The following is a 22,897-nucleotide window of genomic DNA, read 5'->3' as shown; positions in this document are numbered from 1 at the left end:
AGCAGCACTGGCGTTTTAGCACATTTCTTCCATCTGATAGAATGCCTTGCCCTAGACTGGGGCAGGAGGAGGCCACCACATACTGTAAGAGCCCAGACTAGCCCATTGTCATTCTGTATGTGGCAATCAGCTGCATACAGAATGACAATGGGCGGGTGGTTTGGCTCTTGTGCTCCAAGGATGAGTGCAAGGTGGCCCCATTAGAGAGCTGAGGCTTCATGCAGGGGAACAGTGCTGTTCCCTGGAATGCCCAAAGTTACGGACAAATGGCTTCCGTAAAAGGGGTCCTCACGGACAATGAACTTGAGATCCAAATTACGGACTGTCCGTTAAATTTACGGTTGGTTGGTCACCCTACTTCAGACGACTGACATTTCATTAAAAATAACGTACATTTCTTAGATTGCATACTTTTAAAAGACCACTTTAAAAGGTGAAAGTGTATAATCATTAGCCACTTACATTTTCAAAACTCTTGAGAAGCACTTTGAACACTTTTAGGAAAGGGTATATAGAGGGATGGAGGATTGTGCCCTTAATATGTCAAAATGAGTCTGGATAAATCATCAAACGTCTTCTTATGTTAGTCGTGCTTGGTTTTTTATTAGACTTTTTTCGTGAAGATGAGAAACAGACTATTGAAAGATAGCCGACACGTGTTTCGCCCTAGTGGTCCATTGACTGTGGGCTTTTTCAAGGCTAAACAGTTGAAAGTTAGAATGGAAGGTGATTAAGGGTGATGACAGTATCATAGGAGATATAGAAAGTGTGGAGGTCACAGAATAAGAGGTCATAGGATGTGGTAATCACAATGAGACCATGTGCATAGAGCCAACAAAGGTAAACGGGTACAGTTGCAAAGGCGTCCGCGTAACAGGAATATATATACAGATTATATTTATCAAGGTGGATTAATCATTGTATGCATATGTATATATGTGCAGGTACGTCAGCTTGGAGGCATTTTCATAGAAAGATATAAACATATAAACATCGTCTCATGTAGTAATTTTAGTTTAAACATTTGAAACATAAAACATGGAAATGAGAAAATTAGAGTCAGTCAGTCAAAAAGGAATGTTTATTTAGACCATGGTCTCTAAACAATTCCACACAATTCTACAAACAATATTAGATAAAAACAATTAAAAACAGTATCTATACTTTCTCAGCTCAGCAATAATTAAAACCACGTACTTTATGCAGAGTCATATCAAGGGTAACGATTTATCAAAGATGAGGTACACATAGTTACTTTCTACAGTCGGGGACACGACTCTTTATAAAAATTATATATATTTTAAAACTCTCTTAAAGGTACTATACAATTCAATTTCAAAAAATAAAAAATATTCAACCTTATATAAAAAAAATTTAGACCAGTTAAAATCTTTTAAATTCTCCTGCTTCTCGCTAAGGAAAACTTTAATTGCCCTCAAATATTTCCCCAGTGCAATTGCTATCTCAAGGTTTGGCATTTCAGCGAATAGCTCTATCCCCTGTGTCCGTCGCCTTATATCATATTTTAACAAAATTGGGTGAAGATATCGTTTACGCTGCTCTACTACTGTTACACAATCTAACAGAATGTGCAATATGTCACCTTTTGTTCCCAATGTGCACTTACAACTACCATCTTCAAGCAGCATTTTTATTTTTTGTTCTTGATTTACCAACCATGGATTTATACCAATTCTCATTCCTAAGATCTCCTGTCTATACCAGCGATTTGGTAGAATATCCAAGTATGGGAACCAATTTTCATTTGACCATGCAACCCTCATAAATTGCACAGACTTTTTCTTGGCCAGATATTCCCTATCTGCTCGTCTAGATACTTCCAGACTATACTTTCTGAGTTCACTTTTTGTAAAATCTACATGCAGGGAATCTTGGTCAATTTCCACTTTTATATTCTCACAGGCCAATAATATTTTCTTCCTTGACTTCTTAGCCCATTTCAAACTACTTGTTTGGATCTCTTTCCTACACCATTGGGATACCTTTTGGTTTGACTCTGTATCTAAACGTTTCCAAAATCTAATTAGAGACACTTGTGACTGCACGCTCCAAGCAATTGTACCTATCTCGATTCGTATAGCTTGGACCATCGATGAAAGGGGCAAAGACAGCAGTGTTTTCAGACACTTCCCTTCCTCTCGGTCCCAGTCCTCTTTGCCGTTTAAACAAGGGACCTCTGCCCCATAGAGCATTTGTGGGGGTACCATCGCTTCAAAGGCTTTGAGCACTGGTCTGTGGGACATATCCCCATATTCGCTATTACATTTTTTCAATCCACAGATCGATGACAAAGCCTTCGCTTTCTGAGCTTCTAAGTGAATATGCCATTTTAAGGACCTATCAAACCACATCCCGAGATAGCGATATTCGTTTACCATTTCCAATTTTAAATCACCTAAAAACCATTTAAATTTAATATCTTTTTTCCCAAAGCATAACATTTTTGTCTTGTCCATATTTACAGTTAAAAATTTCCCTTCGCAATATTCTTTAAAAACATTGAGTTTTCTTTGCAGGCCTATTTCGATTTGATCCAGAATCACCAGATCATCTGCATATAGTAGGCAGGGCACTTTATTTCCATCCATTCTCGGGCTTGCACTTTTTACAATTTCTAGGGCGGTTGGTATATCTGATAAAAATAAGGCAAACAGCAACGGAGCCAACACGCATCCCTGTCTCAGCCCGTTCTTTATTGCTATTTTGGGCATCAATGACCCCCTCTGTATCTTTAATTATTTGTGCCCAGTTACCACTATGCAGCTCTTTTATTACTGCCAATAGACCTGCAGGGATATTTTTATTTTCTAGGGTCTGCCACAGGGAATTCCGATCAACTGAGTTGAATGCTGCTCTAAAGTCAACGAAGCAACAACATCATTTACCATTTTGTTCTATTGACTTACATGCTATTGTCCACAGGGCAAAGCAATGATCAACCATGGAATGGCCTTCCTTAAAGCCCCCTTGTTCAACTGGCACAATCAATAATTCTTCCGCCCAATCCTTTAGTCTATTTAAAATAATTTTCGAGAAAACTTTTTCCCCGATGTCTAACAAATTAATCAGCCTATAATTTTGTGGTTCATTTAAATTACCTTTTTTATGAACTGGTCTTATTACAGCTCCCTTCCAATTTTTAGGCATTTTCCCTACCTCTAGAATAACTGAAAACATACAATAAAAAAATCTCACCCACCACTCCAGCTGGGACTTTATTATAACTGCAGGGAGGTTATCTGGTCCTGCTGCTCGTGTTAATTTCAGCTTGGTTATTGTATTTTTTACATTCTCTCCTGTGAAGTCTTAATTCTTCCATTAGCTCATGCCGAGGCTGGAACTCTGCTGCTTCTAAATCCCTCCGGGGGTTATACAGATCTTTCAAGTACTTCTCCCACACTGCCTCATCTACCACGCAGTTTATCTCCCCCTCATGGTGACCAGCCGCGGCTTTTACCAGCTTCCAGAATTGTCTTATATTTTTTGATTCAATAGAATTTAACAAATTTTCCCAGCACTTATCTTTATACGCTCGTTTTGTATTTGCGGTTAGCTTCTTATACTCTCTTCTAAATTTTTTAAGGTAGCTTTGCCTCTTGTAATGGTATTTTTTACCTATTTTTCTTATTACTTTCCTTATTTCTCTTTTTTTCTTTAAACAATCCACAAAAAACCATTTTGGTTGTCCAGCAGGGATTATATAATGATTTTTGTAATCCTTTTTTAGTTCTTTTCGTAGGCACTGCACTACTTCTGCTATCTTTCCTTCATATCATTCCAGAGTCTGGCCCCCTATATCTCCGAGAACAATCTTCTCTTGGAGTTTCTCTAATTTTCCCATACATTCTTCAGTTAATCTAGTAGTCACTCTTTTAGGATATTCAACTTGTTGAGCAATTACTATATCTCGGGACTTCAGGGAGCTCTTTTGGATCTTCAATTGCAGGGGATTATGATCACTGCCTTCTTTCCAGTGTATTTTAAATTCTCTCACAAGAGGGAAATTCCATACGAACATAAAAATATAATCTATTGGGCAATTTTGTGTACATTTATTAAAGCTTTTCTTTGCTGGGCGATCTAATTCAGTTCTGCCATTCAGACAGAAAAGGCCCTTCGTCCCTAGATAATTCCCCAGGACTTGATCTCTTTTCAGGGATTCACAGCTTGGAAAAATTGCTTGTTTCACTCCATATGCTTTCAGAATTTCCCTGTGCCAAAGGTCCACCTTTTTCGGATGCAATTTATGATTAAAATCACCCATAATAAAAATTATATCTGCCTCGTACTTTCCACATAGATAGTCTATGTCTTCTTTAAAAAGTGCCATCTCTGTTTCATACTCTACAACATTATCCCACTGCATATACACGTTTATAATAATGACATTTTCATACTTTTTATCCATTATTGGCAACAGTGATCTACATACCAAGAGCCATTTACATTTTACTTTTAGCAAGTTCACATTCTTTGCTACTTTTGTAGACAGTAGCGTCATAACCCCCCCCAGCCGGACGACCAAATCTTTTTTTCCTGGCTGGACGGTGGAGTTGGAGGAGCCCATCAAATTTCGGGGTTTTGTCGCATAGCCAAGTTTCTTGTAAGCAAATAATTTCGATATTATTTACTATCTTAATTATACATTCTTGTTTTGTTATATCTCCGAGTCCATTTATATTCCAAGATAAAAAATTTAGGCTATGCGACTCCCCTCCATCCTATTCCACCTCACTCTGGCCCCCCTCTTCATCCGTATCAACCTTATCCCACTGGGAATGATCTGCTGAGCTACTTCTTTGATTCTATATACCCCAGGGATTCTCAATTGCTGAGTTGTTGACAACTACCTTCAAATTACTTCCCCCTTCGTCTTTTTCATCCAGTAACCTCACCTGTCTCTTTCCCAGGCCTGCATGACAGTCTAAGAAATTACTACCAAGGTGTCCGTTTCCCTTTAATTCTGTCTCTGGGATTAGGCGGATACCCTCCTGCTCTATCTCCCTCACTGCCTTCCCAATTGCTGTTTTTACCAGCTCCAAGTGAAAAAGAACACTTGTAATCTCCTTTCCATTCCTGTTTTCCATAAAACCCACCTGTCTCAAATCTTTTGTTCCTATTCCCCTCAAACTTGGACATTTAGAGAATGAAAATAGGAGTTGAGACCTATTTAAGGGTTTAAGCTTCCTTGGTTTCTTTCCCTTTTTTCCTAGTTGGTCAGGTTCGAAATACAGCCATTTGTTCCTTCCCCCCTCTACCTCTATCTTAGGGAATTCTATTCCTAGTTGCTCGATGTTTTCCCACTTAGCAATCCCCTATTTGTTTTTTCCTTCTATTTCACCTGATTGCCGAATTTCTATTTCCTGCTCTTGGTTCTTCTGGGAATGTATTTTATATCCCGATTTATCTATTTCTAGATCAGGTTTTGTTTATAGTGTCCTCTTTCTCTGGTTTTTACCACTTAGTTCCTTTGCTTGACTATTATAGTCCTTTCTTTTACTCTCAACTCTTGGAATCTTTACTGGTAATGATTTCTTCAAAGGGGGTTTTACAGCAGTCTCTTCCTGCCTTTCTTTTTGGTTGACCTCTATTGTTCCGGAGGCTATATCTCGAATAGTCCCCTCTTCTTTTTATCAACATAGGGCATTTAGATATATATACACTGTGTGAATTATCTTCCAAGCCTGCGCATTCTCTCTGTAACGTAGGCTGGAGGTCTGCTACAGGTCTCAACATATGTGGCAGTTGCCCTCTAATGCCTTGCAGTTCCACCTCAATGTTTTTTAGATGTAACTTTTGCGTTTTCTGGACTTCATTATTTAGCAATGTAACTTCTAAGATTCCCTGGAGGGTTTTCTGTAGCATCAACAATAGGTCCATCATAGAAGATGAGGGAGTTGCGGAAAAATCGAGTTCCCGGCGACTATTTCTCTCGGGGTCCTCTATTCTTTCCGCACTTGGTATTTCGAGTTGAGTCTGAATTTTGCTTTCGTTTACTAGTAGACCTGACATATTTTGTACGTCCCCCCAATCTTCTCTTGAAACTTGACTAATATTCTCCGCTTGGCCTGGAGTCTCTTGTTCCTGTACTTGCAGCGAGAGTAGTTTTGGCGATGAAGACAGTCGTGGTGCTATTCCTAGGTCCTAGGATCTATTGAAAGCGATGCCTCCAATGTTCCTTCTGGGAGTTCTGCCATGTCAAACTCATTTTACTGCTCTATTTCCATTGACGTTATTACTTGCTCTGGCTGTTTAAAGTGTTTTCCTAAAAAATCCTTTATGGACTTAGAAGCGGACATATTTCCCTGGATTTTTTGCAGATTCCTTTTGATTGCTTTCTTACTTTTCCTCTTTTGGGTTCCTGTTCCTGCTTCTGGCCTTTCTTTAGAGCTTACTTGGCTCTCCCGGCTCTCTTCTGAGACCACAATCTCCCCGGAGCAATCCTTTCTTCCCCCGTTCTGCTCCGTAACCCCCAACGGGGTTTTTGATTCCTTTTTGGTGCCATTGACTTTGAGGTAGGAAGAGTCACAGATATGTCCCTTTTTCCTATAGGAATATGTACTCCAATTTTGTGGGATGTTTCAGCTGACTTTCCTGCTTCCTAATTCTCTTTTTTTTCTTTTTTTCTTTTCTTTTCTACTCCCAGCCCACTCAAATTTTATACTTATAAAATACTTAAAGGGGCTTAATGGGGCGGATAGGCTGTTAAGAAAAACTATAAACCATAAAACTGTCCATAAATCTTACCTCTGTTGTGCCGTTTTTCACGCCTTGCCAGCCAGCTCGCCTTTGAAACCCCTTTTTTTTTTGTTTTTATTAGCGGTCCGTGGAACCTCACCAGTCCCCCCTTCCTTTCCGGGGAGGTCCCTCCGACGTTTCACCTCTCTGCCTCTTGCTCCTCACCCACTTGCCTCGTCACCCCCACTCACAGCGCCAGCGCCAGTGGTAGAAGGCAATCGTAGGCTGTGGTAAGTCTATTTTTTGGGGACAATCACCGTTTTTCCATCTGCCCCCCGGACTTTCCTCCTGGAGCCTTTTTTTTTTCTCCCGCTCTTGCCTCCACCTCCCGGTCCCACAGTATACTTTCCAAGTGGCAGTACTTCACTGGGTCTGCTGCATCATCCAAAGATTAAAAAAACGTTTTATCGACGTTTTTTAAAAAAATCGAAGTACAAAAGCTGGCATCCCAGATCGCTGGCTCGCTGCAGCACAGCACTCTCCTCGCGTTCCTCGTTCCGTCGGTGGGCAGAGCTAGAGCCGATGCGATGCGGCGTGCGTCCTCGCGTAGCTGGCGGCGGTGTCACGGCAGCAACAGAGACTCATGTAAAGCATCCAATTTTAGAGAAAGTTAGAAGAAGTTGGAAAAAGAAATAGGCAGAGAGAATGTAGGAAATATGTGAGATAGGATGGTTGCTTACCGAAGCTTGGTATCATGCCATTTTAAAATCCCTCGCTTTCTGCAACCATCAATAGTAACTTTTCATTGGCATTCACTCTCTAAAGCACGCCCTCTTCCTTTTTTGCTTGTGCTGACTCTGATGTCAGGTCATAAATAACGGCGCCTGACAGAACTCATTTTGTTCCGTGACTGCAGAGACTAAATCAACTTCCTTTCCTGGGGTAAGAGAGATCCTTTTCCCCTTTAGAGAGCTTGTGTCCTAATCCCACACGCCTCTCCCAGCACCTTCTTGGCCTTCCTTTATTTAATTTCAGCATCCTGAAATCTCTCCGGTATGCTTTTAACCGGCAATAGCCAACTTGTATCTTCAATTTTGTTTATGCCTCCTAGGCCCCGTAAGCACGACCTCTGTCTGCCCTTTGCCTCATGATCTGTCAAGCCATTGCTCCTTTCACGAGTGCTTCCATGTCGTCCTCGTTCATATTTTTAATGCTATGAGCACTTGTTCCAATTTAATTTAACTTTATCTCCGTGGCCAGTTTTCCACCGTTAATCTTGCTCTGATTGGCGCAATGCTCTATTTCTGTTCTCTCTTTGGATTTGTAACAAATTGCATCCTGGTTTCCCCCTATTCTCAGGAATTTTTGGTAATTTCGTATCCTTAACCTCAACCACCCACAGTGTCCCTCTCTTTCCATTTTATCAATTTTAGAAACACGAAGAATACTTCTGCTTATAACCACGCTTCGGTAAGCAACCATTCTATCACACATATTTCCTACATTCTCTCTGCCTATTTCTTTTTCCAACTTCTTCTAACTTTCTCATTTCCATGTTTTATGTTTCAAATGTTTAAACTAAAATTACTACATGAGACAATGTTTATATGTTTATATCTTTCTATGAAAATGCCTCCCAGCTGACGTACCTGCACATATATACATATGCATACAATGATTAATCCACCTTGATAAATAGAATCTGTATATATATTCCTATTACGCGGACGCCTTTGCAACTGTACCCGTTTACCTTTGTTGTCTCTATGCACATGGTCTCATTGTGATTACCAAATTTTTTCCTTTTACTTAAAATGTCTATATCGCTTTATTATTGTAACAGTTTACTTCTGGTTGCTTTATACTCGTGATTATTACAGATTACCCTCTGTTACTATATATTCATCTAACACATCTATGTTAACTTCTCCCTCCCCATCCCCTCACTATCCCTTTTCATATTTTGCTTCTATCTCTCTCGTCCTTCACTTTTCCATTTCTCTCCCACCCTGCCCCGCCCCCTCCCATATATACTTGGCTTCCATCACGTCACTCTCTGACTTTTAATGACTAATCGTCCACTAATAACTATCCTATGACCTCTTATTCTGTGACCTCCACACTTTCTATATCTCCTACGATACTGTCATCACCCTTAATCGCCTTCCATTCTAACTTTCAACTGTTTAGCCTTGAAAAAGCCCACGGTCAATGGACCACTAGAGTGAAACACGTGTCGGCTATCTTTCAATAGTCTGTTTCATCTTCACGAAAAAAGTCTAAGAAAAACCAAGCGCGAATAACATAAGAAGACGTTTGATGATTTATCCAGACTCATTTTGACATATTAAGAGGGCACAATCCTCCATCCCTCTATATAACTATTTTCACAATGGCTCTTGGGTGTAGCCATTTACGAGGAATGTGCCACCTATAAACCATGGGCATTTAAAGCTGTAGCACCAGAAATCCAGAGACTTCCACCCACACAGCTACTCATACCTTTAGGAAAGGGGGCTGTACTGAAAACAATAGGGCTAGTAGAAGGCCACTTTCTATGGTACCACAATTCTTTCCTTTTCTCATGAAGTGCAAATTCTGTAAGCTTTTATTTCAGCGCATCTGAAGTATTGCAACTTGGTGTATGTATCTTAATATGCGGTTCCCAAGCAATAGTTGATGCAAGATTATGTTGCCAGGTTAGCATTGGGTTTGAAGGTTAGACATTGTGGGTCTGATTATGAGTACCGGGGTCGGAAGACCGATGCACTCGCAGTGGTGGTTCAACCGCCACCTCCTCAGTGGTCCAACAGCGCTATTATGACCATGGGGGTCGGACTGCCACAAGACCGCCGCCACTGCCTGGATCCTGGATCCCATGGCAGTGGGTAAAGTGGTGAGGATGGGAGGCAGTGCCGATGCTGGCACTGCAATCCCAATCACAACCTGCCTTTCTGCCGACCTTTTCATTGTGGGGACCCTGCCATTAAAATTTGGCAGAAAGGCAGGGAAGGGTCCCCAAACAGGGCACCAGGGTGATTATTCCCCATTGGGCAAAGTGCATGGGGGCACATGTTGTGCCTCCTTTTATTGCAGTGATGTGAGTACACTTTGTGCCATGCACAACATGGCGCTTGGTACACAGTGCACCCGATGTGCAATTGGCGATGCCGCAGCTGCGGCATATGCTTCAGGCTCTCTATGAACGGAAGCATGCTACCGCTGTGACACCGCTGACACAAAATTGCCAGCCTGGCAGAGAAATTGTAATACGGCGGTCAGGAAGCCGCCCACTTGGCCGCGTTTTCCTGACCACTGCAACAACAGTCATGGGGTCGAACCACTAAACTCATAATTGTGCCCTATATTTCTCCTATTCTGGCCACTACGCACATGTTACTGGTTGAGGAACGTACTGTCAGATGCACTGATACGCACTCCACCGGCAATTCATCACCCTTACCCGGGTGGGGTTGATAAGCGTTACAGGTTCGGTGACAGGATTGCATCCTTTCCAGCAATTTCAAGGAATGGCTTGAGCAGGAAGGCCTTCCTAGAGTAAGGCGGGTCATGTTTTCTTCTCTGGGAGAGTTGATCCTTGACATGGATCTCCTGAGCCATAGCCACCTCCAGACCTACAATTCAGCAACAGAACATCATGAGCGTTCCTTAAAAATTCCTTTTCTTTCACAGGTAGTATGGAAATTACTGGGACTTCCAGAACATTCCACATGATATTTATCAACAATGTTTCCATTTGTTCTATTTAATTTTTCTCAATCCAACATGTCTTCTAATTTCCAGTTCCCAGCTTCCTGATCTTGTTTTGGAGTATAAGGAGGTGAAGACCAGTTCTCTGCGCTGCAACACTGTTGAAGTGTTATTTTTCAATGGGTTCATCACTCCTTCCACACCTACATATTTGTAGCTATTTTTTTGCTCCTTTCAAGCTTTTTTTAAGGTACTCTCTGCCCTCTTTTCTTCAGGCCAATTGTTGCTTTTTTAATGGTTTTCACCTACAGCCACCTTCTCTGACTTCTCCAATGAAGCCTAGAGGGTTGAAATTTGGGCCTGTCTTGCCCTTGGGGTCCTATCTGCTTTTTCCTTAATTATTTAGATTCTCTTCTGCAGGCACCAGCTCTTACATATGAATGATTTACTGTTGAGCAAAGCGGCCTCTGGAGGGTGTTGTCCTTACCTCAGACATACCAGGTCAAGCCAAGATAAGTGCCTTCACATCCAGCCACTGACACATGTTGTGTTTAAATCTCTTTGCTTTGTGCACAAAGCTGTATTACATACAAGACCGTTTCCCCTTATCACTATCTTAAGTGGTGCAATGCCAGACATTGATTGAGATCAGGGGGCTAATTTCTTATTGAGGTACTCAGATTTCACCAGAAGTCCCTGGGTAGTTGGGCTATTTCTGTGGTGACTACAATGAGATAAAACTTACTGCCATCTTGCTTTGCTTCAATAGTCTAACCTTTTGAAGTTCAGGAAGGCTCTAAAGACTTGTCTGAGTGAGTGGTTATGTACATGGCTGTGTGGATGTGTGAATGGGCAAGCAAGCGCTTGTTTGGCTGTTTGAATGAGTGTGTGGTTAGCTGTATGGGTCTGTGAGTGGGTGTGTGAGTGGTTTTGTGGATGTGTGAGGGGCTGTATGGGTCTGTGAGTGGCTGTGAGAGTGGCTGTATGGGGGAGTGAGTGGTTGTGTGAGTGGCTGCATGAGTGAGTGAGTGTGTGTCAGTAGTTGTATGGGTATGTGAGTGGTTGTGTGAGTGGGTGAATGAGAGGTTATATGGGGTGTGAGTAGTTCTGTGGATGATGTCTTCAGAGATGTCATTTGAGATGTCATCAATTATGTAATCAGTGATGTCACTGACCATGTCATGAGTGAAGTAATATGTGAGGTCATAAAAAGTGCATTGCAGGGGCATAAGTTATAGTTAGCTCAAGCACCTGCTGAATTTCTCTGGTTTTGCACGAGCAAATTGTGAACCTAACTATAAAATTCCTGTCACATTTGTTGTTTTAAGTGAACTTCTAAGATTTTTTAAATTCTATTTCCTAACAATAACGTCCCTGTAACCTTTGTTTTTTTCAGTGAATTTCTATGTTTTTTTAATGCAAGGTAATTTTAATTACTATAAATTAATCCAACCACTGCTGTATGTGTCCAACCACCGCAGCAGACGGCGTTCGGTCAACCTCATATAACCATCCAACCTCACACCATGTACAGCCTTTAGTTGTGCACAGCCGGGGTTTGCAGCAGGTCAGCTTTGGAACCACCCTCCTATAACCTCCCAATCCAACACCATGCATGCCCATCCACCATGCGTTGTAGGGGTTATCCACAGTGCCTGCCCTGTGGCCAGGCCATGCAGTTCATCCCATTTAAACTACAAACTACATGCATGGCCAAAGGGAATTGTAGCTTAACGGGGGCAACATTAAATAGATAAATATATATATATTTATATTTAGGGGGCTGCATGGACCCTGGGGCCCTAGGGACCACCACAACCCTGTGGCTACAAAATGAAAAAACTTAGGGAGGCGCACAGACCACCCTCCCATCTCGTGAACCACCACCTCCCCAGGACAACAGCAAAAAATATATGGAGGGGCCACATGACCCCTGAGAATCACCATCTGCCCGGCTTCATAGTAAAAACAATTAGGGGCCTCTTAGACCCCCCCGGTGTCCCAGGGACCACCACCTCCATAGGATATCTAAAAATATAATGGGGCGCATGGACCCCACAGGGACCACTGGCTCCATGGGGCTACATTTTATAAGTATGTGAGGGGAAAAGTGGACCCCTCAAGGCCCCAGAGACCACCATCTCCCGGGGGCTACTTCAAAAACTTTAAGGGGGGCCAGAAGCCCCCCAGGCCCCACCACCTCACTGCGGCCTAATACTTTTTTCTAAAGAAGGGGGCCCCAGGCCCCCCTCCCTAGGCCAATTTCAACACCGGGAACCCCATCCCCTGGGGCCCAGCAATATATATAATAGTGCCAAGGGCACCCATTAAAGCATATGGGGACCGCAGGGGTAAGCCTCAAACCCCCCGCGATCCCAGCTGGCTCACATCTACAGCGGGAGCCGACACTGCTTCCACAAGCAGGGAGCTGCTTTAAATGGCAGTTCCCTACATGTGGGACCAATGTTTTCATCTGTTTCATTGCACACCAATGTACGTGCAATGAAACAGATGAACACTCTGCTTTCTGCAAGCTGACAGCTCCAGCGTGCAGAAAGTGAAGTTATGTTTTCTTTGCTTTTGCTTGGTGGGTGCTGTCAGCTCCCATTAATCAAACAAACAGTTACCTTCTGTGGGTGGGCACTTCTGGAGGTAGCCGAAGCCGGCCCTGGGGCCTGGCAGTCTCCAGGGCCATAAATAGCTCCATGAGGGAGGCTGCATACCATTGGTAAAACTTTGCCTCAATGCCGCGACAGACCCCCTACATTAATTTATTTCAGCCCTGGGGAAGTGGCAATCCCCGGAACTAAGGGGGAGTCACATGGACACTCCTTAAATTCAACAAATTGCCCTGGGGAGATGGCATTTCCTGGAGTTGCGGGGACCATGTGGCTCCCTGCATTAATTTGATGTGTTTTGCCCCTGGGAGGTGGTGGTCCCTGGTGCATGCCCATCTATATATTTTTTATAGTGCCCTGGGGGGTTGGCAGTCTCTGTGGCTGTGGAGGGGCAATGTGGGCCCCCCGCATTAATTTAACTTACCCCAAGGAGGTGGCGGTCCCTTTGGCTTTCATAAGTAAAGGAGGGGCCTGTGTTCTCCCCTCCTTTACATAATTGCTCATGCCCCTGGGAACTCGCCCACCCAGGGGCTCAACATTGCAGGGGCAAGGGAGCCAGTGCTTCTCTTTTTTACCAGGAGCCGTGGATCCTGCGTCTCTCCCGCCAAAAATTAAAAAAGTTATGAATTTGTTTCCAAAGAGGCCTAGGGGTGTCAGGGTATTCCTACCCAGACCATTTCTCTTTTTTCTTTTTATATTTGTTTGTTGGACTCAGCTGAATCCGAGCCACAAGATGGCTGCCAACACTTCCTTGTTGAAGTGTTAACAGCCAATCACGATTTTCTCATAGAGATTATAGAAGGTGCTCCAGAAGCAAAAATGAGAGCATATTTTCTGTAAATTGACACTATGTTTCTCAGCCACATGAGAATGAAATCTGACATTCTCAGTAAAACATGTCGTTCCAACAGTTGTTTCCCTTGTGCTCTACTGCGTGTTCTAAACAGCTACTAGAGCACTAACAGTCTTACTTAAGACAACGGTATTGCACACCTGAAGCCATCTTGATTGAATCAAACTGCTAAAACTTAAAACATTTGATTTAGAAAGGAACAAAATGAGGGGTATCAATACATCATATAAATTACGGTTAGTGCTGTAGAGAGCATAATTACGACACGTTTTAAGTGAGTTCTCAAATATAGTCCTCTTCTATTTTATTAAAACATTCTGACATGTAGATTGAAGCCTGTACTTTTAACACCAGCAGCAAACTGCCAGTTAACTTCCTGATGATCTGATGTTTACTACAGTGTTCTGATGAGCAACTAGAGTGCTAACATTATGAATTTATGCCAAAAGTGTGGCACATCTGACTGCCATCTTGATGGAATCGAAGTGGTAAACTGAAAGCATTTTCTACTGAGGATACTGCAGTAAAGAGGAGATTAGGGAGCTTCATAACAAGTAAGTCTCCCAAGATAGCCACTAGAGAGAAAAGAGCCCAAATGTAGTGCAAATATCCCCCACATGTAGCCCAAAATATAGCCCAAAGTCAGAAGTGTGCAAAACACCCACACATATTGGGCGTCTTTATAAAAGTGCATGAAAGGGCTAACACACACTAACCATTCAGGAATGGAGTAACACAATAAAAAAAAAAAATATGTTTTTATTTACTGCCTTCCACACTATCAAAAGTTGCAAATTTGAAAATCCTACCATTTATGGTTGCTTTGTGTGAGAGTGGTTTGCCATTCTTATGCTTAGTTTTTATATTTCATGACAGTATGTTATCTATTTGGTGAGACCCAAAAATAATATTTGATCAACAACCTCAATTTTGAGTTATGTGAATTACATTTTATTTGGAGAAAAAAATTATTGAAAATGTACATGTGTGTGTGAAAATGTTATAAGAGAATATCAAATATTTTTGAGAAAAAGTTGAAGCTATATGAGGTAATGTATGAGTGGTTTGTGAGTGGCTTTATATGTTTATTAACAGGTGAGTTAGATGCTTTATGAGTGTATGAGAATGTGACAGTTTGTCTGATTTGAACAAGGTGTGTGAGAAGATGGTTCACAGGCTATTACTTTGAATTAGTATGTTGTACATTTGCTGCTTACTACGTGGTGTAAGTGGTAGTAAGCAACTGTACATTAAAAGTTACATTTTCAGTTAGCAAAGCATTAGAAGCCTATTTTTATTTATAACAGGCTCATGATTACCCCAGTTGCCTTAAACAAAAAAATGATCTCCACCACTTTAACATATTATATTTTCCTGTCCCTACACATAAACATTTTAGTGGAAATTGATTATATTTTTTACCTTATTGTGCCTTTTTCTTTGACAAATAATGTTTAGGTATTCTTTCAGATGTTTGGAATTGTTGGCCACTCAATATTAATTTAGTTGATTTATTGATTGCTTTTCACCAGATTACTAAAAATATGATAAACTCTTCACATATCTCCTTTCAAGCTTGGTGGTATGGTATATATTACAATCATAGATTCTACAGAGCACATATCAATCCCATTACACTTTAAAACAAAAAAGAAATTATTTGGCCATCAATACCAACGTTTTAGACTCAACCTTACAAAATCTTACTTCTCACTATACTTTAACTGAAGAAGTTCCCAAATTCCCAAGAAATGTTACTTATTGGTTAGATTATATGATTGTAAAATTTAAATTTGTTCTTATATTATAGGTATATTTTATACACCTCTTTACAATTATCTCAATCTTTTCTTTGTTCATTTTTCTTATTACACTCTTCATTTATTGTTTGATATTCCTTTCTCTTCTTCCTTTTTTCTCTTACTCTATCTTCAAATTGATATTTATCCTTGTAGTATCATATTACAATTGTTTGTTATATCAAGAATAATTAAAATGTTCTTTTTTATTATCATTAAAGGACTGTCTACTAATTGATGAAATGTATTTAATTAATTCTCTTTTTAACTTAAAAAAAAGTATCTTAGTGCCTGATTTAGGATTTGATGGGTGACTTACTCCATTGCAAACATGGAAGATATCCTGTCTGTTTATTAGAAGCTCATTATATCCTATTAGAATTTTGGCAGACAGGATATCTGTCACGTTTGTGATGGAGTAAACCTCCACCAAACTCTAAATCAGGCCCTGAATCTTTATTAGCATGTGGCTAAATTGTTATCACTAGAACTAGAACAGCTGTAAAAACACAACGAGAACAATATGGTGCCGATCACGATCCCGTAAAAAATTCCCCCGTGCGACTCGTATCGGGTCTTTTTCCCGTACGAATCGTACAAGTGCCGTACGAACTGGCAATCACGATTCGCATGGTAAAAAGTCCATACGAACCGCACTGGGAATCATTCCCCACACGTCCTCGGGTCGGAAAATGTGTCCGACATGTCCTCGGACGATTTACCTTACAAACGTGAAAAGCCAAGTCCGACCGAGGAATCACGATCCATCCCGTGCGTCCGAGGTTACAACCGTATGGAAAAAACACCGTCCGCACCGAACTCCTACAGCAACCATGGAGACATGTGCCCGCATACGCGCCCAACACTCCCCCCAGCCCCCGTACGTCCGACACGTACCCCCCGTATATGTATACCCCCACCCGTCTATGTACACCCCAGTACGTTCCAGTCGTACCCCCACCCCAGTACCTGTCGCACCACCGTCAATGTACACCCCCCCACCCCTGTACGTGTCGTACCACCGTCTATGTACACCCCAGTACGTTCCAGTCGTACCCCCACCCCAGTACGTGTCGTACCACCGTGAACCTACACCCCAGTACGTTCGAGCCCCACCCCCACCCCAGTACGTGTCATAGCCCCGTCTACCCACACCCCAGTACGTTCCAGTCGTACCCCCACCCCAGTACGTGTCGTACCACCGTCAATGTACACCCCCCCACCCCTGTACGTGTCGTACCACCGTCTATGTACACCCCAGTACGTTCCAGTCGTACCCCCACCCCAGTACGTGTCGTACCACCGTCAATGTACACCCCCCCACCCCTGTACGTGTCGTACCACCGTCTATGTACACCCCAGTACGTTCCAGTCGTACCCCCACCCCAGTACGTGTCGTACCACCGTCAATGTACACCCCCCCACCCCTGTACGTGTCGTACCACCGTCTATGGACACCCCAGTACGTTCCAGTCGTACCCCCACCCCAGTACGTGTCGTACCACCGTCAATGTACACCCCCCCACCCCTGTACGTGTCGTACCACCGTCTATGGACACCCCAGTACGTTCCAGTCGTACCCCCACCCCAGTACGTGTCGTACCACCGTGTACCTACACCCCAGTACGTTCGAGCCACACCCCCACCCCAGTACGTGTCATACCCCCGTGTACCTACACCCCAGTACGTTCCAGTCGTACCCCCACCCCAGTACGTGTCGTACCACCGTCAATGTACACCCCCCCACCCCTGTACGTGTCGTACCACCGTCTATGTACACCCCAGTACGTTCCAGTCGTAACCCCACCCCTGGACGTGTCGTACCACCGTGAACCTACACCCCAGTACGTTCGAGTCATACCCCCACCCCAGTACGTGTCGTACCACCGTCAATGTACACCCCCCCACCCCAGTACGTGTCGTACCACCGTCCATGTACACCCCAGTACGTTCCAGTCGTACCCCCACCCCAGTACGTGTCGTACCACCGTGAACCTACGGGGGGTATGACACATACTGGGGTGGGGGTGTGGCTCGAACGTACTGGGGTACGTTCGAGCCACACCCCCACCCCAGTACGTGTCATACCCCCCGTGTACCTACACCCCAGTACGTTCGAGCCACACCCCCACCCCAGTACGTGTCATACCCCCCGTGTACCTACACCCCAGTACGTTCCTGGCGCACCCCCAACACAACCTCCTAAGTACGGAGCGCACCCCATGCCCCAACATCACAACCGCATGTACGAGTCGTACAAAGCCACACACAAGGACATAATCGTACAACCAAATGGCCCATGTACACACCGTACACACGCTCAAAACGCACGTACACAACAAGGACAAAACAAAACAACACAAGAATACACCATTCGAAAGGCACACAGCCACTAAACATGGCCAACAACCACTAAAATAACACAATCACTGACCTGCAACTGTCAAAAACAAACAGAGGCCCAATACACCACCACTCCTTATAACACACCCACCCAAAATTCAAACACTGCCACACCCACCCATGGACCAATAAAAAGGGCCCACACACACAAACCATGAGCCTTTGCAACAGACTCACTGCTGCCAGACACCACAGAACCAGACTACAAGCTACACCACACCTTACACTTGCACACCTTCACACGACCACCCTCACAAACACCCTCTCATCACATTCACACACACACAGAACCATCCACACCCCCCCCCAACATCCACACCCCCCCCACACCCACACCCACACCATCCCCACCCACACCCCTCACCATGCCCACTACCAAGAACCCAAAGTTCAGTCACCGAGAGTTGGAGGTCCTTGTTGATCAAATCCTCAGAGTTGAGCCACAGATCTTTGGAACATTGGTCAGAAGCACCAGCCAGGCAGCCAAAACAGCCATGTGGCAGACCATCGTTGTTGGAAGGCGGACCCCGAGGAGTCGGTGAGACCACCAAGGGGGGGGCCCTCTCACTGCACGAAGTAGCCGAGCGCTGCCGAGAAGTCTCCTGAGAGATCCTTCTCCTATCCCGTACTAGCACAGTAACACCACCACACCGGACTCAAGGAGGTTGTCTCAAGACAAGCAATTCTTTATCATCAATAAAAAGGTTACGAGTTCAATATTTACACGAAGGGATCGAGGGATCCACCAAAAGTCTCAATGTCTCTTTGGAAGGGTAGGGGTAGCGGGTCAGTCTTTGGCAGGAGTGCGGTACGAGGGTACCTGGGGCCCAGTTCTTATCCTCAAGCTGGAGGACCTCCGATCTCGGAGGGGTCGAGCCGCGACGGCGTCAGCAGGGCTCTGGCGTACAGTTCGTGGAGAGCCGCGATTCAATCAGCAGGGCTCTCAAGATGGTTTCAGCTCGGCTCGAGCCGCGACGTCGTCAGCAGGGCTCCGAGGAAGGTTTCAGCGAGGTTGGGCCGCGACAGCGTCAGCAGGGCTCCGATGTTCCAGGTGGTTCAGAAAGGGTTCACAAGAAGGAGCCGCGACGCAGTCAGCAGGGCTCGTGATGGTTCCGACAAGAGTTCTTCTCCGTAGGGTCAGCCGCGATTCAATCAGCAGGGCTCTCGACTCCGGGATACAACTGCCGAGCTGTGGTGGGGTCGCCCCAGATATAGGTCTGGAGCCCTTTGATGTCCGGACCTATGCGCCCGAGGGGGCGGCGTGGCCGGGTGGAGGTGGCCAGACGCCCAGCAGGAGAGGCGCCAGGCCCATGGGAGTTGCAGGGCGATCACACCTCGAGAGGGGAGGACAGTTGGGGGTCCCATCGATACTGTCCTCCGCCGGGGCGATGAATGGTTCCTGCGGCACCCCCTGGCCAGTTCGTGGTGCCTCGATGTCGGGGCTTCGCTGGGGTCGAGGCTGGGTTGAGCGGGGTCGCGCCGGCTGGGGCACGGTGTGACGTGGATGCCAACAAGACGGCGGAGCCACGAGGAGTATGCGACCACGTGCAGCTCCGGGTGAAGGGCCTTGGTGCAGTCCAGACGGGTGGCCCGTGACGGCCGGGGCGGGGAGCGGCCACAATCTAGGGGGTTAAGGACCACGCCACGAGGCCAGGTCCAACAGGCGTCCCCCCCAGCCGAAGGCATGGAGAGTCACCCATCTCCTTGGGGATTCTCCTCGTCAAGGCGGAAGAAGCGGGACAGGCCGTCGGCGTTGGCGTGGTCATTGCCGGGCCGGTGTTCGACGTCAAAGTCCATCCCTTGTAGCGAGATGGACCATCGCAGCAGCTTGGGGTTCTCGCCCCGCATTCGCATTAACCATTGCAAGGGCCGGTGGTCGGTCTGGACCCGGAAGTGGGCGCCAAAGAGGTAGGGCCGGAGCTTCTTGAGGGCCCACACCACAGCGAAGGCCTCGCGCTCAATAGTGCTCCAGCGTTGCTCCCGGGGCAGTAGTCGCCGGCTGATGAAGGCCACTGGTCTGTCGAGCCCCCTTTCGTCAGTTTGGGAGAGGACGGCCCCGATCCCATACTCGGAGGCGTCCGTCTGTACCACAAACTCCTTCTGGTAGTCCGGGGCTTGCAGCACCGGCGCAGTACACATGGCCGTTTTGAGGGTGTCGAAGGCTGTTTGGCAGCGGGGTGTCCAGTGTACCTTCTTGGGCTGTTTTTTGGACGTTAACTCTGTGAGGGGGCCAACAATGCTCCCATAGTCCCGGATAAACCGCCGGTAGTATCCGGTGAGGCCCAGGAAGGCCCGGACAGCGGTCTGGGTAGTGGGGGGTTCCCAGGTCTGGATGGCATCTATCTTCGCTTGGAGGGGGGCCACCTGCCCGCTCCCCACTTGATGGCCCAGGTAGGTCACGGATCCGTGGCCGATTTGGCATTTGCTGGCCTTGATTGTGAGCCCGGCCCGCTGGAGGGCGGCCAGGACGGCCTCCAGGTGGAGGAGGTGCTCGGCCCAGTGGTTGCTGTACACGGCAATGTCATCTAAGTAGGCCGCACTGAAGGCCTCAAGCCCGGCCAAAACCTTGTTCACCAGTCTTTGGAAGGTGGCCGGGGCGTTCTTCATTCCGAAGGGCATCACCCGAATGTGGTAATGCCCATCCGGAGTCGAAAAGGCGGATCTTTCTTGGGCGCCGGGGGTGAGCTGGATTTGCCAGTACCCGGCGGTGAGGTCCAGCGTGCTCAAGTAGCGAGCGGCCCCTAGGCGGTCGATCAGTTCGTCGGCCCGGGGTATCGGGTGTGCGTCCGTCTTGGTTACTACATTCAGGGCTCGGTAGTCCACGCAGAATCGCAACTCCGGGGGGTGACCGGGAGCTGCGGCCTTGGGCACCAGGACGACAGGGCTGGCCCACGGGCTGTCGGAAGGCTCGATGACCCCCAGGGCCAGCATCTTCGCTACTTCGGCCTGGATGCAGGCCCGCACTCGGTCAGGCACCCGGTAGGCTCTGTGTCGTATGGGGGGGGTTCTCCCCGGTGTCGACGTCGTGGACGCACCAGTGGGTCACCCCCGGGGTGAGAGAGAAGAGGGCTGCGTAGTCCCGCAGTAATCGCTGGCAGTCGTTGCGCTGCTCCGGGGTCAGGGACGAGGCGAGTTGGACCCCTTCGATCGATCCATCGTGAATGTCGGATTGCAAGAGGTCGGGCAAGGGCTCGGAGTCGTCCTCGCCCCCCTCGTCGGTCGCCAGCAGCAGGCTCAGTTCGGTCCGGGCGAAGTGGGGTTTTAGCCTGTTCGCATGTAGGACCCGGAGGGGGTTCCGGGGGGACTCCAGATCGACCAGGTAGGTGACGGGACTTTTCTTCTCCACCACCTTGAAGGGCCCGGTCCATTTGTCCTGGAGGGCGCCGGGTTCGACCGGGGCCATGACCCATACTTTCTGACCTGGCTCGAATTCTACCGTAGAAGTGTTGCGATCGTACCACCGCTTCATGTCCTCCTGGCTGGCCTCGAGGTTGGCTTCGGCTATGGCTCGGAACTTGCGGGTCTGGTTTCGGAGGGTCAGGAGGTATCGGTAGACGTCAGGAGGGGCGCCTCGGGGCTTCATCTCCCAGCCCTCCTTGACCAGGCTGAGTGGTCCGCGGACCGGGTGTCCATACAATAGTTCAAACGGGCTGAACCCCAGGGACTTCTGCGGGACCTCCCGATAGGCAAACAGGAGGCAGGGCAGCAGGAAATCCCATTTCCGCCTGAGGGGTTCTTCCAGGCCCTGGATCATCCCTTTCAATGTTCGGTTGAACCGCTCAACCAGTCCGTTCCCCTGAGGGTGATATGGGGTCGTGAACTTGTATGTGACCCCGCACTGTTGCCACAGGGACCGCATGTACCTGGAGATAAAGTTCGTGCCACGGTCGCTCACCACTTCGCTGGGGAATCCCACTCGGGAGAAGATCCCCATCAAGGCCCGGCCTACCACAGGGGCCGTTATAGTTCTGAGCGGGACCGCCTCCGGGTACCTGGTGGCGTGGTCCACGAGGACCAGGATGAAGCGGTGGCCCAGGGCGGTTTGGGGGTCCAGGGGTCCCACAATGTCGATTCCGACTCGTTCAAACGGGGTGCTGACTAGGGGTGGGCGGAATTTGCGTAATTGCGTTACGCAAATCTCCGCGAAACGGTAAAAAATCTCCGCGAACACGCAGAAATTCCGCGAACACGCGGAATTGCTTGTTCGCGATGCTTTTTTCCTGTTCGCAATTGCTGCTTGCGTGCTCGAGGAGAAATATCTCGCGAACATGCATTTTGAGAACGCGAACAAGCAAAAATTTCGCGAAATCGCGGAAAGCAGACTTTTGAGCAATTTTGCGTTCTCCGCGGAACATGAAATTACGCAAATTACGCAAATTCCGCGAGCGGAACGGAATTTGCCGCCCAGGCCTAGTGCTGACGGCGGGAAAGGGCTGGAGGGGGGCCTTGACCCGACCCCCCGTCTTTCCGCTGGCTTGGCAGGTCTGGCAGGACCGGCAGTGGTTGTCCACATCTCTCCGCATCCGGGGCCAGTAGAAGTGGGTCACCAGACGACTGTACGTTTTGTCTTGCCCCAAGTGTCCGGCGAGGGGCACATCATGGGCCAGGTTGAGAAGGAACTCCCGGAAGCGGAGGGGGACCACCAACACGCGGCCGGCCCCGAGTTCTGCCACTTTCTGTTCACTGTACAACAGGCCCTCGGCCCAGTAGATCCAGTGGGTGCCGGTCTGGTCACCGTTGGCTTGCGCGGTCGCCTGCTGTCGGACCCCTTCGAGAGAGGGACAGGACTGTTGCTCTTGCTGGAACTGCTCTCG

At 46.6% G+C, this 22,897-nt stretch overlaps 1 protein-coding gene across 2 annotated transcripts in view; it reads right to left on the bottom strand.

The window, feature by feature from the left end:
* Nucleotides 1-22,897, bottom strand: part of LOC146856979 (5-hydroxytryptamine receptor 5A-like) — a 340,013-nt gene that overhangs the window by 204,944 nt on the left and 112,172 nt on the right. The window contains exon 1 of one of the 2 annotated variants that reach the window (XR_014979839.1): nucleotides 6,769-7,241. The exons of the other annotated variant lie outside the window; for it this stretch is intronic. The gene's annotated coding sequence lies outside the window, so the exon portion shown is untranslated. Of the gene's footprint in view, nucleotides 1-6,768; nucleotides 7,242-22,897 lie in introns of those variants that run through there. 2 annotated transcript variants of the gene reach the window in all.

This window comes from Triturus cristatus, chromosome 3_2, assembly GCF_964204655.1.
Source record: "Triturus cristatus chromosome 3_2, aTriCri1.1, whole genome shotgun sequence".
Taxonomy (NCBI): Eukaryota; Metazoa; Chordata; class Amphibia; order Caudata; family Salamandridae; genus Triturus; species Triturus cristatus.
The sequence above is the reverse complement of the archived record's forward strand: the minus strand, read 5'-3'. Positions and strand labels throughout refer to the sequence as shown.